A 17,035-nucleotide genomic window follows, 5' to 3' on the forward strand; every position below is an offset into this window, starting at 1 on the left:
AACAGCACTGCTAGGCTAGCCTCACTAGCTAAAGTTCTAGCATTAAACTTTGCCAGGTTCAGATTCGGAGGTCGTGGGTTCGGATCCCACCGCTACTTCAGCCATTTGCTACTTCAGCCATCTGCTACTTCAGCCATTTGCTGCCGCAGCTTGATCAGATACTCTGACGTAGCCTCAATTAGGCCCGTAGGTGGTGTCCAGTTCCCTGTAAATGTCTTTTGAAGGATACTTAATGGGCCTTGCGGGACGCGCCCATACATAACCTCAAACGTGGACGCTCCCGTGATCTAGTGTGGAACTTCTCGGTATGCCCACAGCATGCAAGGAATAAACCGCACAGCATGCAAGGAATAAACGGCACTGTCAAACCTGGCAGGTTTGACAGTGCCGCCTGACATCGGCAGCCAGGCTGGGCCAGAAAAACGCACTGCCGATAAGCTGTTTAGTTTTCTTTTTAGAAGAATGTCCTCAGCGCGCATATCATGCGCAAGAGTCAGGACTTCTTTCCGACGACTCTGCGGGAGTACGAGCTGTCGACACTGTCTGCCATCCAACACTTCCTGGTGAAAGAGCAGTCATCCTTATTTTACCATTTTATGCGTTCCGGCCTGCGCCTGTGACCAAGAGTCTCCCAGGGAGACATCTCCTCTTTGCTCACTGGCGACTGTAGGGTCCGCCATGCTCTCGTCTGTCTGCGGTGGTGCGAGCTGTGTACCTTCTGATGCCCCGTTCTCCTCTGCACTCTCGCTTGGTTCAAATTCCAACTCCCATGATCTGTTCTGATCATGTTGTGCGATCTCGGTTTCTGCTTGTATTATCCTCACCGCGAGATCAGCGGCTTCTCTTTGCTCTTCTTTGAGTGCCTCGAAAACGTCCATGGTCAGTAGGGCATCGACCTCTCCAGTTAGCTCATCCGTAACCGCGCATAAATTGACTAGTTGCGGGCCTGCGCCGCTATCTTCTGTGGGTAAGCCTAGTGGAACATAAAAGTGCTCGGCTGTTACGGTGTGCCCAAACGCACCTCGCCAGCGTACCGTCTCACTTCCCTGCTTCCGGACTTCCTCAGGCACCACTTCTCTTCTCAACACGGTGATGTCTGCGCCTGAATCGAGGCACGCTTTGAGCGGTTGTTCCCCACATACGAGATCCACCCATGTAAGCCGTGATACCGGCGCCAAACCTCTTTTTGCCACCTCAGCTTGCGTTACGGATTTTACCGCGGCTCTCGCTGTCATCTTTGCGTCCTGCTGGTGACGACCTAGCTCATTACCAGACACTACATTGGGCCTATTCTGTGGGAATTTCCACAGTACGTTACCGAATTAACCAGTCATAGCATTTTGGCGGTTCCCTGGGCTCGTCCTTGGATCAATTTCCTTGGTTCCGTGGCTCGCGCGACTTTGCCTCACACATTTTTGGCCCCTCTGCAGCCCTTTGACGGCGCCCAAGCCTACTGTCTTCATATTTTTCGGAAACTTGCGCAAGCTCCTTGGGTTTCAACCACTTATCTCTCTCCTGTTGGAGAACGTACTTGCGCATTTCGTCCGGCATAGTCTGCTTAGCGCGGTCTGCCACCATTAAGGCCCGAACGTCCTCTAATGTTCTCACTTTCCTACTTTGCAAGTAGTATCCAAGCGTTACGTCAAATTGGGGACAAACTGACCCGAGCTTTCGGCATATTTTCTACAAGTGTAGAACCTGCGCTTGTATTCTTCAGCAGTCAATCTGAGCTGCGCGAGTATTAGCTCCTGAATTTCCTCGAAACTCATTACCGTGTCGACCGACTGGTTAGCCATGAGTGCCCGAGTTTTTTCATTCAGAAAGGGCATTATATTTGGCCCCGCGATGTCATTCGGCATCTCGCAGGCCCTTATAATATTTTCGGCACTTTTGAACCATGCAGGAATGAGGTCGTCCGACTGTGGCATTGGCGCGAGGACTGCCCTTAGATTATCCGTGTGCCGACCCAATTTTTCCCTTCTGCTGCAATTTCCCGGGGTGCCCTGACCTCTCTGAATCAGTGTCTGGAGCGGAATTTTTAGCCTAAGAGCTTCAATCTCGAGCTTCTGCTCCCTCAAGCGCGTGCGACCCTGGCTGCTGTCACTCGCCGCGGTGTTAGCGCTCTGCCCATCCATAATCGTCACGTTCTCCGTGTCGTCTCCGTCAGAGTCCGTGTCACTAGCGTTTTGACTTCCCACGCGCAGCTTCTGTGCTCGGGTAGTGACTGACATCGCGTTCCCGGAGAAAACGGGAAAGAGCCCAACTGTGTTCTGTAGACTTCTTGTTAGTGCTGCGCTGGGTCGGTGTCTGTCTTTCCGCTGTCCACGTTCAGCTGGTGGCGGAAGGGGTGGGAGTCCCACCGGTGCTCACTGCGGTGCCCGTCACGTCCTCCAGCCACGTCCGCCAGCCACAGATGCCGCCGAAGTCGCCGCGTTTCGCTCCGTTGGTCCGCTTCTCTCGCTGTCAGCGCTGACGTGGAGCCTTGACTCTGAGGCCTCGCACAAGGGTATCGCCTCACTTGGACCTTGGTCCCCGGTGCTTCTCACCAAGATGTTGCCCCGTCAATCTTCCGGAAGGTACTGCCTCCAACCACTCTGCAGGAAGCCGCTCAGACGATCCTGGTGACGGCACCTGTTAACATCTTGCCCTTCTACTGATAGGATGGCCGGTTTGGGCTAGTCGGTGGCTCCTCGCGAGCGGTGAATGATGATCGCACGCTGGCCGGTGATCGAATATACGGTGGTTAACGGTACGAAGAGCACATCGGGTCTTCGTCCGCTCGTCCGGCGACACGTTGCCGGTTGGGGCAGCAATTCGAACTTCTTAAGACAAAAATTATTTATTAAAGATGGCACTGACATAAAATAGCAGGTGAGCAAAAGGCAGTTTAAAACGGGCAGTTAAAAAAAGGTTGTTAAAAACGGCCGAACTTGAGACTCGGCGCGCACGTCCTAAGTCATTGTTCACAGCGGGTTTTTAACCCCTTCGATATTTGGGCGGAGCTTGAGTAATCTAGCTCTCGCTCAAATTTAACCAACCGCAGTGCAGTGGCACCATATGTGCAAGTGGGCGGAGCCCATGGCTCAGCGGTCCGAGCCCAGTGAAGCCAGCACCTCCTGGAACGTGCAGGGCGCGTGACTCCGCGTACGCAGTTCACTGCATGTGCATTCCATCGATTGCCACGCATCGGATTTGCCGTCTCCGTTGACAGCCAAGGAATGTCTTCCGCGGGACATGGTTGACTCGGCGCTGGAACAGAAAAGGATTAGTTCCGTAAGGGGTATTCACACGGGGGATGGAATCCCTCCCGAACTGACGGCGGCTGCGTACACGTCACGCCTTCGAGAGTGCTCGCGGCGACGCAGTTTCCGGTTTTGGTCCGGCGGCCGCCGCCGACGGGGGAGGGGACCGTTCGCTCGGCCGCTACGTTCAGTCCCCGCGTCCCCAGGAGATTAGGCGGCACTTGGCAGGGCGCGCGTTGGGGTCGCTGTGAGTGGCGCTCCGCTGTCGACGGAGCTGTATTACTTCTTGCCGTGGATTTTGCGCACGTTGGACGAAGAGGAATGCGTGCACTAATAAAAACATTTTTGATGTCCAATATTTATGAACTGGTTAGAGCAAGATGCGTTTTGTGGCATACGTCGTCTTTGTGTTTGTCTGCATCTTCTCAGAGTTTCTTCTCTTCTATCTTTCACGCATCTCTTTTTTTTTCGTCTAATTTTCCCCCCCTCGACTGTCGGCATTTTCCCTCCTCAGATCAGCACAGCCCCGCTCCTTGAGCATGGTAAACCCAGATGGCGGATTTTGTTGTAAAAAAAAAATAATAATAACTGCCTCGTCGCTGCAAAGCATCTTAGCATTTTAACCCCCCCCCCTCTCCCTAATGAAGGAATGCACAAAATTCGAGACGCATGAAACACGATAGGAACGATGAGGTACACCAGACAGCCCCTTCTTTCCTTTTCAACCCTTTGAGCTGTGCCTTCGCAGACTTATAATCTCCCTTGTCGAATTGCTTGCTGTCGGCACCATCGTGGGAACGGAATAGTTCCCATCAGTTTGACGTTCGCAGTGCGCATGGTTTCCAAGCTTCTCGTGGGGACTCAGACCAGCTACGCTTCGCAGTTGGCCTTTCTGTGAACGAACTGGACCAGCTGTGCTGAACCTCCGGTCTTTCCTGCAATATTTCGCTGTGTAGTCAGTATTCGCTCGTTTTCAGAAGCCCCTGTCTTGTGTACGTCAACGTTCCTGTCGAGCTTCGTGCGTCGATTTTTGTGCCTTTCTTCAGCGTGCGCCAAAAGCGAAAGATGCATTGGAGCGACGAAGCAATGCTTTTCTTCTTGTCGTTAGTTGAGCAGTATCCTTCACTGTGGGATGTCAGCAACAGCGACTACAAGACACGCTTGAAAGCCTCCGTCTGGGAGAATATCTGTCGGGAGATGGCAACTCGTTTCCCCCAGTTTGAGCCGTACACTGTTGGTGAGTACAATAGCTTTGTCTTAGCAAATACGGCCGCATCATGTATTTGATGTGTCCGGTGCTGGGAACTGTCTGTTTGTTTCCCTTTTTCGGTTTCTGTCTTCAAAGAACAGCAAAACCGACCGTCCGGCCCTTTCTTTAACCCCTCCCTCGCCGCCCGGCCGCTTCGCGCGTCTAGATCCCCTGCGGCGGCTCCCCGATGCCCGTGTGAATACTAAATTTGGGAGCGGGGGAGGGGTTTGGCCGGCCGGTGACGCCTCGTCTCCCCGTCCCTCCGCGCCGAGGTCACCCGTGTGAATACCGCTGTAGCTGGCAACGAGGCACCTTAAGCAGGGGCGGCACGCCTCGATGTATATTCCTCTATATCCCCCGGGCATGACCGCTCCTGGGAACAGGTGCGGGAGGGGAGGGGACCCATCGGCGCGGTGGGCTTCTAACTTAAGAGGGCTGCGAAACACTGCTTGAACGGACGTCGGTTACACTTCAGATGGATTGTTTATGTCGCACAGATGCTGACTCAAAAAAAATTACGAGAATCGATGCATAGGAACGGGTGTTATTCAATGAAGAAATTTCAAAATACAAGCAAACAAAATGCTGCCCTCAACTCGATTTTCGCGCAGCTTCCCATTCCCATTTCACTCTCCCAATGACGACACACTGTGCGACCAATCAAAACAGCCTATCTTAGCACGTGACGGAAGTTTACACTTCATGGTTGCCTGTTCTCTGTAACTCGTTCATGCCAAGGCTGGCGGCGACGTTTGCATGGTTACAACAACCATGTGAACGCCCAGCTGACCCAGCGATGCTTCATCGTCACCTCGACGGCGCAGAAGGGAACACTGATCACTGACGTTCCCTGACTTATGGATCCCAAATCGAGCGCGAGATACTGCGACGATGTGACGGCCTGCGCAGGATATCAGACACATTTAGTATAGCGCGTACCGCTACTGCTTACCGCCAACCATCGCCCCTAGCGCGCTGGTCGGTCACGGCGAGCAAGGAGCGCGCGATGTTATGGGAACGTGGCGCCAGATGGCGCCGCCGTAAGGTGATCCTCCCCGTACTGACGATGCGCACTGTCTGCTAAATTTTAACTGAACGCATCATTCCTTGGGACCGAAACGAACGCTTATAGAGTGCAATGGCTCGATCGGATCAACTCCGCAAAGCCGCTCTCAAATACTTAGAGAGTACCCATAAGTATTAGTGCTAGGTCGTAGGATGTTTACAGAGAGGCGCAAAGTCCGTCGATGCGAAAAGTAGCCAGAGCCTCTAGTGGTGTATTTTTGCTTTCCTTGCTTTACAATGTTTTTATCTAGGGCGAACAAGTTTGTTTTGGTAATGTAATATAGAACGCAAAAACTTGACAAAACATATCTCTAGTTATTTACACAATTTGCAGTATATTTACTCTGTGCCCAATCATAAAGCTCGCCCTCTGTGATGTCATATCCGATGCCAAAAACCGCCACTGTATGGTGACACCGTCAGAGCCATGAATTTGTTTTTGCGAGCTAATTGAAATATTAAAAACAGGAGTATACGCGGCACGACCGATGCCAATAGCATCATTATAACTCATTCTATGCTACCAACGGGCAAAACAATGCACTGAAAATGTGTTTCGGGGCCCCTTTAACAGGGAGGCCGCCAAAAAAGTGATGTAAATGTGAGACCTCAGCTCATAGAATAGCTAGAAATGTGAAATGGCAAAAAATAATAAAAATAAAAAAATTGAAGGAGATGTATGGCCTTCGCGGGACCAAAAAATAAGCTGACCGCCAGCTAAGTGGAAATAACTAGCGGAAAGCGACATGCAAAAGGTGTGAGACCTCAGACGAGGCAATCAGTGGTGGTGCTTTGTGTATTAGGGTTGGAATTTTCGTTGGTCTCTGCCATCGAAAGAGATGATAGGGTGCAGTGGTTTTCGTTAATGCCTTTTTGCACTGTGTTAAACTTTCAATAAAGTAGTATTCTCGTTGTTCGTGCTCGCGAGTGTTTTTAAGCCACTCTGTAATATTGTTACTTTATGCTTATCAAACTCATAAGAGGCAGGCTGGGGAGAGATTGAGCATGTGAGCGGTGGTTATTTATTTATTTATCATACCCACCAGGGCCAGAGGCATTTGAGAGGGTGAGTGAAGAAAACAAGACTAAAAGTACAAAAATACAGCAGAGACAAATTTAAATAACACCTGAGTATACAGTACTATAGCTATGGCTTTGCGGAACACCTCGTAATTATTAAGGTCGGCAATATCTGTAGGAAAGTGATTCCAGTCGCGTGAGGTAAGCGGCAAGAATGAATCAGAAAAATATTTGGTTTTAAAAGAATCAAAACCGACTTTAGGAGGATGATCAGTACGATGGAATACATAAAATGGCTGTGGGATAAAGGCGACCGCGCAGTTTGGGGTGAAGGTAAAATTCGTTAAACAAAGTGATACGAGACACTATTCGACGAATTGAGAGCAATGGAAGAGAGAAACTAGATTTCATTGTTGTTATGCTTGCATTTGCTGTTGTAATTATTGGAAATGAAACGCAAAGACTTATTTTGAACCATCATGAGCAGCAAATTCATATGACTGTCATAAGGACTTTCTCAGACTGATGTAGCATACTCCAGTTTGGAGCGAATTAGTCTTTTATGTAGCAAAAGTTTCAAAGAAGGAACGTTGAAAAAATTGCGGAGTAAGTAACCTAGCATGCGATTAGCATTGTTAATTACGTGCTCGATATGAAGAGACCAGCTTAGTTTATCAGTGAGGTAAACGCCAATGTATATGATGCTACGGACTCTAAAGAAATGTTATAAATGTGTTACGGAGGCGGGGTGGTAGATTTTCTTGAAACACACATGACTTTGCATTTGTCAATATTTAGTTGCATTGACTATTTCTTGCACCAGTTAGCTAAAGTGGTAAGGTCAGCCTGAAGTAGGTAGCTGTCGTTAGTATCGGTTATTTCTCTAAAAATAACGCAATCCTCCGCAAAAGGAGAGACTATAGTTAACAATTAAGAGACGGAAGATCATTAATGTAGATTATGAAAAAAGAGGCCCAAGGACCGAGCCTTGAGAAACGCGCCTGAATGCACTTCAGTGAAGCCGCAACTGAAACCATTAGCGGTGACAAACTGCGAGCGATTAAGGACAAAAAACTCAATCCATTTCAATAGATTAGTGTCAATATTAAGGGTATTTACTTTCAATAAGAGGAGTCTGTGACATATACCTTGCCGAAAGCTTCACTAAACTCTAAGAATAAGCAGTCAGCTAGTGATGATCGGTCATATTGATGATGTAAAACATATTAGTTGAGTTTCGCATGAGTAAAATTTTTGAAAACTTTGTTGTGCCAAAGAGAATAAAGCGTTTGATTAAAAAAATTAATACGATTTGTAAATATTTATTGTTCGAACATTTTGCAACATATGCGCTAGAGAGATGGAACGATAATTGAGGAGAGATGTTCTGCTACACCTACTTGTAGACTGGAATGACCTTCCCAATTTTCCACTCTTTCGGTAGGATAGATTGGTCATCAGATTGTTGGAAAATTTTTGTTATCATAATGGAAGCATAGGCTGAAGGGTTTTCCAAAAACTTAGCATTAATACTTTACAGGAGGAATTTAACGTCCTGTAGGGACTCAGGCTATGAGGGACGCCGTAGTGGAGGGCTCCAGAAATTTCGACCACCTTGGGTCCTTCAACGTGCACTGTCATCGCACAGTACACGGGCCTCTAGAATTTGTTGTTGTCGTTAGTGGCTATGTAATAATAAAATAACAATGAAAGCAAAATATATTGGTAGCCGCGGCATCTGCCATCGGAACCTGAAGCAGCTGAGCTGCGCGACTCAGCGGGAATAAAAAGACAGGGAGAAGGAAAGAAATGGGGAGCGATAGTGAGAAAGGATAGGAGTAGGGGGTAATATACACTATGCACAAATAAATAATATGGAAATAAATGCGAGATGCTGCGCCGCGCATGATTGGAGTACTCGGTGCAGGGGTGTGCAATTGCTTGGTGGTTTTTTTTTTTGGGAGGGGGGGAGGATAACGGCCGGTCGCGGCCCACGCCTAGAATTTCGCCATCATCGAAATTCGACCGCCGCGGCTGGAACGAGCCCGCTCCTTTCGGGTCACCAGCCGAGCGCCGTAACCACTGAGCCACCGCGGCGGCCCTTAGCCTCAATACGGTCACAACCTGGAGCGGAATGAAGATTGAAGTTATCAATAAGTTTAATGACACCAAACGTATCAAATAATATTGGCGACATGGATGCATAGTTGTGATTATTAGTTGCAGGTGTGTGTGCATCAGGTATGACAGAAAAGTTCTCAGATAATGAATGGTTAAGAATTCCAGCAACAAGATCTTAAGGAATAGGGTAACCATAGAGTCAGTTAGGGTGATATTTTCATCAGTCGTGGGGTTAATCACGCCCCTAAATGATCCAATATTTGTTGTGAGCACAGGAGAGAAGAATCTGAGTGGAAGTGTTTCCTAGCGTCTTTAATTGCCTGCACCTATGCCTCGGATGCAGCCGAGTACGAAGCCCAACGTTCTCTACTAGGGGAAAACTTAGCGATGCGATAAAGTCGCTTCTTTTTATTAGATAAGCGTGTGATATGATTGCTATTCCAGGGTGCACTAGTGTGGTTGATGATGGTGCGTTGAGGAATGAACCGTTCAGTGTGCTCGTTTATTTTGGCCGAAAACATGTTCCAGTTAATTTGAACTGTACGATTGTCGAAGCCATCAAGAAAAATTAAATTTCAATAAAAGAAGAGAGTATAGTATTTATTGCCTGAAAATTGGCACGCTTATAATCGCGCATCACTGTTCCCTTTTTGTTATATTCAGGACAAGTTAACTTAATGGAAAAGTTGAGGGCAGATAAGTTATATGTGAAACTACTGCGGGTCGACAAGTTCGGATTAATTGATGTTGAGAAAATTAAAATCACCGAGTAGAAAAATCAGAGATGTGGGAAAACGTGTAGTAACAGAATTAACAACATAGTGAATTTCATTGCAGAAGTTGGGGGAAGAAGATGGGCGATAGCAAACGGCTATTATGGATTTTTGGTGATTAAGCGTTCTTGCTGCCCCTACCATTTCTAAGCCAGTCTGAACATGTACACATGATGAAGAGATATTGTTTGAAATCGCCAGCGCTACGCCTCTGCCTCTCTGTGTTTCACGATCACAACGAGAAAATGCAAAACGATGAGCGTTAAGAAAGATATCAGAATCACGGACGTGCGCGATTAGCCAGGTTTCTCTTAGAAGAATTATTTTTGCAGAACTCGTGTCGATAGCTGATGATAACGAGTTATATTTGTTAACAACACTTCTGATGTTAGTAAAAAGAACTGATACAAAGGCTTTAGATACCGGACCACTACCCCTCACTTGTGCCTAGGATATGTTGGGTTCGCAATCGGCTGCAGGGGAACCAGAGCCTGCCCTGTGTGTCGGAACGCTGACGATAGCATATCCGTGGCCGAGTCATAGATGTAGCAGCTGTCACTGTAAAATGCAAATTATTGTAGCACAATTTGTCTTTTGGGGCAACAGGTTGGCTTTTAGCAAATTCAAGAAGTCTTTTAAGAGCGACTCTCTTTGCAGCTGCAAAATCTGCACTAAAGGTGATTTAGAGTATTTCTGGCTGTTACGTGTGGCGAGAATGGCATCTTTTGTTTTCCAGTTTAAAAATTTACCTACGACAGGAATACTGGAACTGCAATTTTTCTTGGATAACATGTTTGAAATCTGAATGGGAAATCTGTGGTTTGCATGTGTCTGCAAACTTGGCATCGGGTTTTTCTCCACGGTGTGCAGTCACATGCGCAAAGTTCTAAAGAAACAGCGCTATCCATCTTCTATTATCAACGATGCCATTAAAAGGGCGGAAGTTACTAATCATAATCACATCCTTGCAGAATCCCTGCCAACACCGCATCGCTCTAATCTAGTATTGACGTCCACAGACAACCTCCCGATTATTAACAAAATCATTAAAAAGCACTTCAATATCATAAAACAAACTGCGCTGCACTCCAAAATTTTTCGAGTAGTCCTCCAGGCAACATACAGAAGGCCGACAAATTTACAAAACAACCTCGTCCACTCAACGGTTAATAAACCGAGGCCGGTGGGTTGCACACCGTGCGGAAAGAACCGAGGCCAAGTTTGCAAACACATGCAAACCGCCGCACTGGCTAAAAACACGCATTCAGATTTCAAACATGTTATCCGAGGCCGAGAAGATTTAAATTGTGATTCCAGTAATGTTTACATTCTTGAGTGGGGCAAATGTCAAACGCAATACATAGGCAAAAGAGACAATTACTTCCGATCAAGATTTAATAACCCCACTCACATGCTCAATCTCTCAAAGCACCTCCGTGATCGAGGCCAGAGTTTGATAAACTTAAAGTAACAATATTACAGAGTGGGGAGCGCAAACAACGAGAATACTACTTTATTTTCAAGTTTAACACAGTGCAAAAAGGCATCAACGAAAACCACTGCACCCTATCATCTCTTTCGATGGCAGAGACCAACGAAAATTCTAACCCTAATACACAAAGCGCCACCACTGACTGCCTCGTCTGAGGTCGTACACCTTTTTCATGCCACCTTCGGCTAGTTATTTCCACTTAGCTGGCGGTCAACTCATTTTTTGGTCCCGCGAAGGCCACTGATTAACTTGAATTTTTTCTTTTTATTATTTTTTTCCTATTTTAAATTTCTAGCTATTCTATGAGCGGCGGTCGCTCACATTGACAGCATTCTTTGGCTGCCTCCCCTACTCCCCCCTCCGCCTTCCTGCCCTTCGTTTTTTTTTTTTTGCGGGTGCCGGTGCGATGTCCAGTTGCAGCGGTTATACCAGCAAGTGGCGCAGTATTGCGCGAGAAGAAAAAAACACTGCCTGGCGGCTGTTTGCCCCGGGCTACATAGCGCAGTGATACGTAAAAACACGGCTGGTATTTAGAACGAGTTCTTCCCCTTTTGCCCGTCTTGCCAGTTTTGCCCGTGTTGGAGCTTGTAGGTGCGTGCAGTCCAACGTGAAGCACCAGCTTTGTCATCCGTTTTGTTGAAAATGAAAAGATGCATCGCGCTGTCCAAGATAGGTGAGTAAATTTATGTCAGTATCAGCATTGATTTTCAGTAACCACTTTGGGTGCGACACGTGTGAATGGCACAACACCCATGTGTATGCACAAAGGCTGCAATGAAGCTGCACCACTGCGCTGCGAGAGCCTGGCTGACGTGGTTGAACTATCAGATTGTGTGCAATTTTGTAGTTATGCACAAAACTCTGTCGCACTTCTAGGGTGCTTTATGACTAGTGTCGTTTGCATGCTGAAAATCTTAACATGTGACCACCGCCTTGCTGAGTATTATACCCCTGCCACACTAGCAAATTTAATATCATTCCAATCGAATGTCATTCAATGCATCAAATGTCATTCGGTCTATTTTGGTGCTACTCGGTAAAAAATAATTTTATTCGAAAATGATGGCAGTGACGATCAGTGAAAAACAAACAGTACAATTCAAACACATCAGCGCGAATGAAATATCTTACAGATTGTTATGTAGTGTTTTCAAAGCGGGTGAGAAGATTTCTGTGCTATAGACCGGATGGATGGATGGATGGATGGATGGATGGATGGATGGATGGATGGATGGATGGATGGATGGATGGATGGATGGATGGATGGATGGATGGATGGATGGATGGATGGATGGATGGATGGATGGATGGATGGATGGATGGATGGATGGATGGATGGATGGATGGATGGATGGATGGATGGATGGATGGATGGATGGATGGATGGATGGATGGATGGATGGATGGATGGGTGGGTGGGTGGATGGGTGGGTGGGTGGGTGGGTGGGTGGGTGGATGGATGGACGGACGGACGGACGGACGGACGGACGGACGGACGGAGGGATGGATGGATGGATGGATGGATGGATGGATGGATGGATGGATGGATGGATGGATGGATGGATGGATGGATGGATGGATGGATGGATGGATGGATGGATGGATGGATGGATGGATGGATGGATGGATGGATACGGCTGAATTCTTTAAATCGGGCGGTGGCTCAAGCCACCTAGCCCTTTAGAAAATTTAGCACCATCTGGTATGTGGTGCGCGAAATGCGGTGCCTCCGCCATTACTTGGGCAAACGCCTGCTGGACTGCGCTCGGGCCGCATTGAAAAGTACGGCGCCCAGCACAGCCACAAGAAGCGCAGTTTTCTTGTTTCTGTGTCCTAGACATCTTCCTTGGCATTGGCTCTCTGTCCCAAGCTACAGTCGCGATGCCGGCATGCTGTTGTGTGCCCTTCTGCAGCCAGCGCGGCGTAAGAGACGCGCACGGAAACAAGACGTGTATCCAGAGCACGGAGCGCATGAAGCAGCGTCATGCTTGCTCCGTGACCTGTTCGTCTTCACGTTAGAATAAATGGTATAAGTATTGCAAGAGCAGCGAAAAGTTCCTTCTACCGCGTAGCCTTTCCGCTGTATAGTGAGCACAAATAGAAAGGTGCTACCTTCGGTGCACTCGAGCAAATGCATTGAGTTCTATGTGCGTGAAAAAAAGCACGACGCTGCGGCGCGGCGAGGAGCGCCGTTGTTCTCTCCGTTGCGAACCTGCCGCAAACGACGGCGACTTAAGTGGAGTGCAGCAGCAGCAACGGTGTTTTCGTTGGGTCAGTGCCTGCGCACTCCGGTTTAGCAAACACTCCCAAAATCTGTCGCCTTGATCTGAAGTGAGCAAACCGCGAGTGATTTTGCACCGACGCCTCTGCTGATCGAACGCCCGTACCCGGATCGACGCGCATTTCGCCCTGCAGTGCGCCTGCTCGTAGTCGAGCCCGCTCCAAGAGTTGTTAGCACTCCTTTAACGACAGTACATTGATTTACTAAGTTGAGCTAAGTTTTGCAGCTCTGCCTCACCGTCACGGCAAAAGGAATATTTTCTCTATGGCAACGGCGCTGACACAAGCCGGTCCGTTTGCAGAGGCGACGACAGATCACGGGGAGGAGAAGCGCACAAACTGGAAGCCTAAAACAAAGCATAAGCGGCATGCATTTCTGGGCTACGGGAAACATTTCTTGCGAATGCAGAACCTAACGCGACACGATCAAAATAGCGCGACAGCGCCGTTCATCGCTAGGGCCTTCGCTCAAAATTTCGTGTGCATAGAGCTCAGCCTTTAGCAGCCTTATTAGTGAGTTCAGAGTCGTCCCACTAGCTTAGTAGTAATTAATGGTACGCGGGTGCGCTTAGACATTTAACTCTGCTACCGCGCGGCGGATAAATTTTTCCTGTGCATACGCATTCCCGGAGCTCTCTGCCAGACTGAATCACTTTCTCAGACAAAATATTATGGGCCACGAGCTTGATTGCACAAGCATGGTCCACATTATTCTGTCTTCAACTGTATGTACTGAAGAGGTGAAGAAAATGTTCATTTTTCATTTCTTCACCTTGATGAATACACAAGAAGACACCTGATACCATTTTTCAAAGTGCACGTTTATGGATGCTTTTACACATGCACCTTGACCAATTACTAAGTGGGCTGTACTTTTGCAGGACTTTTTTTGTAGGGTTCCCTACAAATCCTGGCTTCAAAAAAAAAATGAATTACCGCAATAAGGAGAGATGAGGGCAAGGAGTTTCGCATAAAACTGTACACAAAGGTGTGCTCAAAGCAATTCGCCGATGGTGACTTTTATGCAAACTATGCTACCGGCACAAGGCGCCTCAAGGATGATGCAGTGCCAAGCATATTTAGTTTCGCACATAAGCAAAGTAAAGTGCAAAGGAAGCCACCGAAAGAGCGTGTCGTGCAAAATGTTGCTGTTAATGAAGAAGTGACAACAGCCAGTGGAATGCAAGCCGACGACATTTGTGATGAACTTTCTGGAATGCCTCATGTACCAACAGCATGTCTGGATGCTGAAATAGACTTCGACTCCTTGAAATCACAGCTGCCTCAATGTACACGGGATTGCACGGGACAAAAAGAAGCACAAGAGCTGAGGCAATCACTCACAACAGTAAAGAATGAGCTGAAGGTTGCTGAAGAACAACTCCGACAGGCTCATGTCGAACTTCGAAGAGCTAAAGAACCAAAAGAAAAGGAAGAAGAAATAAAATCAGTAAAAGAAGTGCTGTTTGCCGCCAGCAGAGAACTGGAACTCACCAAAGCAACAGCAGAGATACTTGAAAAGAAAGTTGGAAGAGAGTTTTCTATTGACCGATTCAAACACAGTGATGATGACATGAGATTTTATACCGGTCTACCATCATATGGAATGTTTAAAACAATTTTAGTTTTCTGTAATCCAGGGAAACAGGGAGAAAACATCAGACTCAAATCTTCATCACAAGCACAGGTAGGCCAAGAAGGCTGAGAGTGAAAAACGAGTTTTTCCTTTTTCTTGTAAGAATGCGTCTTGGACGTTTTGAAAAGGACCTTGCAGAATGGTTCTGGGTGTCAACTGCCACAGTATCAAGAATATGTATTACCTAGGCCAGTTTTGCTTTCACTAAACTAACACGTAACTTAGCACGTCGCGACGCAACATTGTTATGCCGTTTATGGATCGGCGTTGCTTTTACCAAGCACTATGCTTTCCGGATGGGGATGGCCGACAGTCCTGCCTGTGAAAGCTGCGGTTGTGAGGAGACCATCGCTCATCTTCTCTGTGAGTGCCCTGCATTTGCGAGTGCAAGACATACACTGTGTTGTGCCCTGGACCGCCTCGATCCTCGCCCATTAATAGAGCAAAAGATCCTCGGTCCGTGGCCACAGCAGTCGACTGCCCTCAAGGCATACAAGGCACTCTTTGCCTACTTGAGAGAGACTGAATTTATTGAAAAATTGTGACAGCGTTGTGCGTGTCTCTGTGTGTTATGCCTTTTTTTCCTTCTCTCTTCCTCCTTTTAGCCCCCTAATCCCTCTTCCTCAGTGCAGGGTAGCCAACCGGAACCCCTTTCTGGTTAACATCCCTGTCTTTCCCTCCTCCTCTTTATCTATCTATCTATATATCTAAACTAACACAGGTACCTCTGTGGATGTCAAAGGAACATGTTCAAAAGGAAATGCCACTTTCCTTCCAAGGAAAGTATTCTGCAACTCGAGTCATACTGGATGCAACAGAAATTAAATGTCAGGCAGCCAGATTACTTGCACTGAAGTCGGCAACATTCTCATCGTACAAATCAGCGAGCACCTTCAAAGGACTGATTGGCATCTCGCCCGATGGTACAGTGACCTTTGTCTCCAATTTGTTTCCAGGATCTATTTCTGAAAAGATTGTGTGAGCAAGAGTGGTTTCTTGGCCCATCCTTTCAATGATTGTGATGTCATGGCAGAAAAAGGTTTCAAGATTGAAGAAATGCTCGAGACAATCAACGTGGCTTTGAACAACCCGCCTTTCCTGAGAAGAGGTAGGTTCAGTAAAGAGGAGATAAAACAAACGGAAGAAATAGCATCCCTGCGGATACATGTTGAGCGACGCATACAGCGCATCAAAAGTTTTCATACCTTCGATAGGCTGGTATCGCTTTCTCTGGCCCCCATACTAAATGAAATGTGGATTGTATGTGCTATACTAACTTCCAGTATCCGCTGGTGCAACTATCTGATGAATGAATGTTTGACAAATCTGCTCCTGTCATAATAAAAGGCAAGCTTCGCTCTCCCTTTTCTGAGCCTTGATGTTATGTAGTATGCAACAGCAAATAAGCGATGCTTGAAAACTGACAATGGACTTTGTGAATAAGGTAGCTGTACAGCCCATTACCCGTTTCCACACAACCATGACATTCTTTATTTACACGGACATGAAAGAGGAAGACAAAGGCTACAGGATGCAGCATACAGAATACAATGTGCATGCCAGAAAATCTGAGTTATCAGTAAATGCACTATGTACCTAAACACATTACGACTTGTCGCAAGAACTGAGCAATGTAAATGCCAGTGCTCGATTTAATTATTCTCTCAGATAAAGCAACAAGGTCTGAGTGGTCTCCTTCATCCCTTGTTGCTTGGTTACCAGAGAAGCACACTTTAAAAAAGTCTGGTATGAAAAACCCAATTTGGCACACTAGCAGCTTTACGACATAAAAGCACAACAATCAGCAAGAACAAATAGAAGGATAAGGTTCTATAGACATGCATATGAAGGTGGAAGTCACAACTGCCTTAAAAAGAGGCATGAATGTCAGCAGACTTGGACACTCCGAACTGATTGCTGGATATCCATCGAACCGACAGAACAAGTATTTGTGCACGCACGGGGCACCATTGAATATTTGTAGCGATTCCCGTGTATTTTCCAGAGTTTATTAAATATTTGCATGTATTTTCCAGTGTTCATTAAATATTGTGACTTATTTGTCATCTCCTTTACAGATCAAAAACTATTCTATTCCCTGTCACATAAGACATGCCCCGAAGGAGTACAGAAACCAAACTTTAGTTGCTAGGTTTT

General features: G+C 47.0%; 1 pseudogene; it reads left to right on the plus strand.

Annotated features, from left to right (window-relative positions):
* The first annotated feature begins 482 nt into the window (after positions 1-482).
* Positions 483-16,219, plus strand: LOC144133719 (uncharacterized; annotated as a pseudogene).
* Positions 16,220-17,035: the final 816 nt, after the last annotated feature.

The sequence above is a fragment of the Amblyomma americanum genome, chromosome 5 (assembly GCF_052857255.1).
Source record: "Amblyomma americanum isolate KBUSLIRL-KWMA chromosome 5, ASM5285725v1, whole genome shotgun sequence".
Taxonomy (NCBI): Eukaryota; Metazoa; Arthropoda; class Arachnida; order Ixodida; family Ixodidae; genus Amblyomma; species Amblyomma americanum.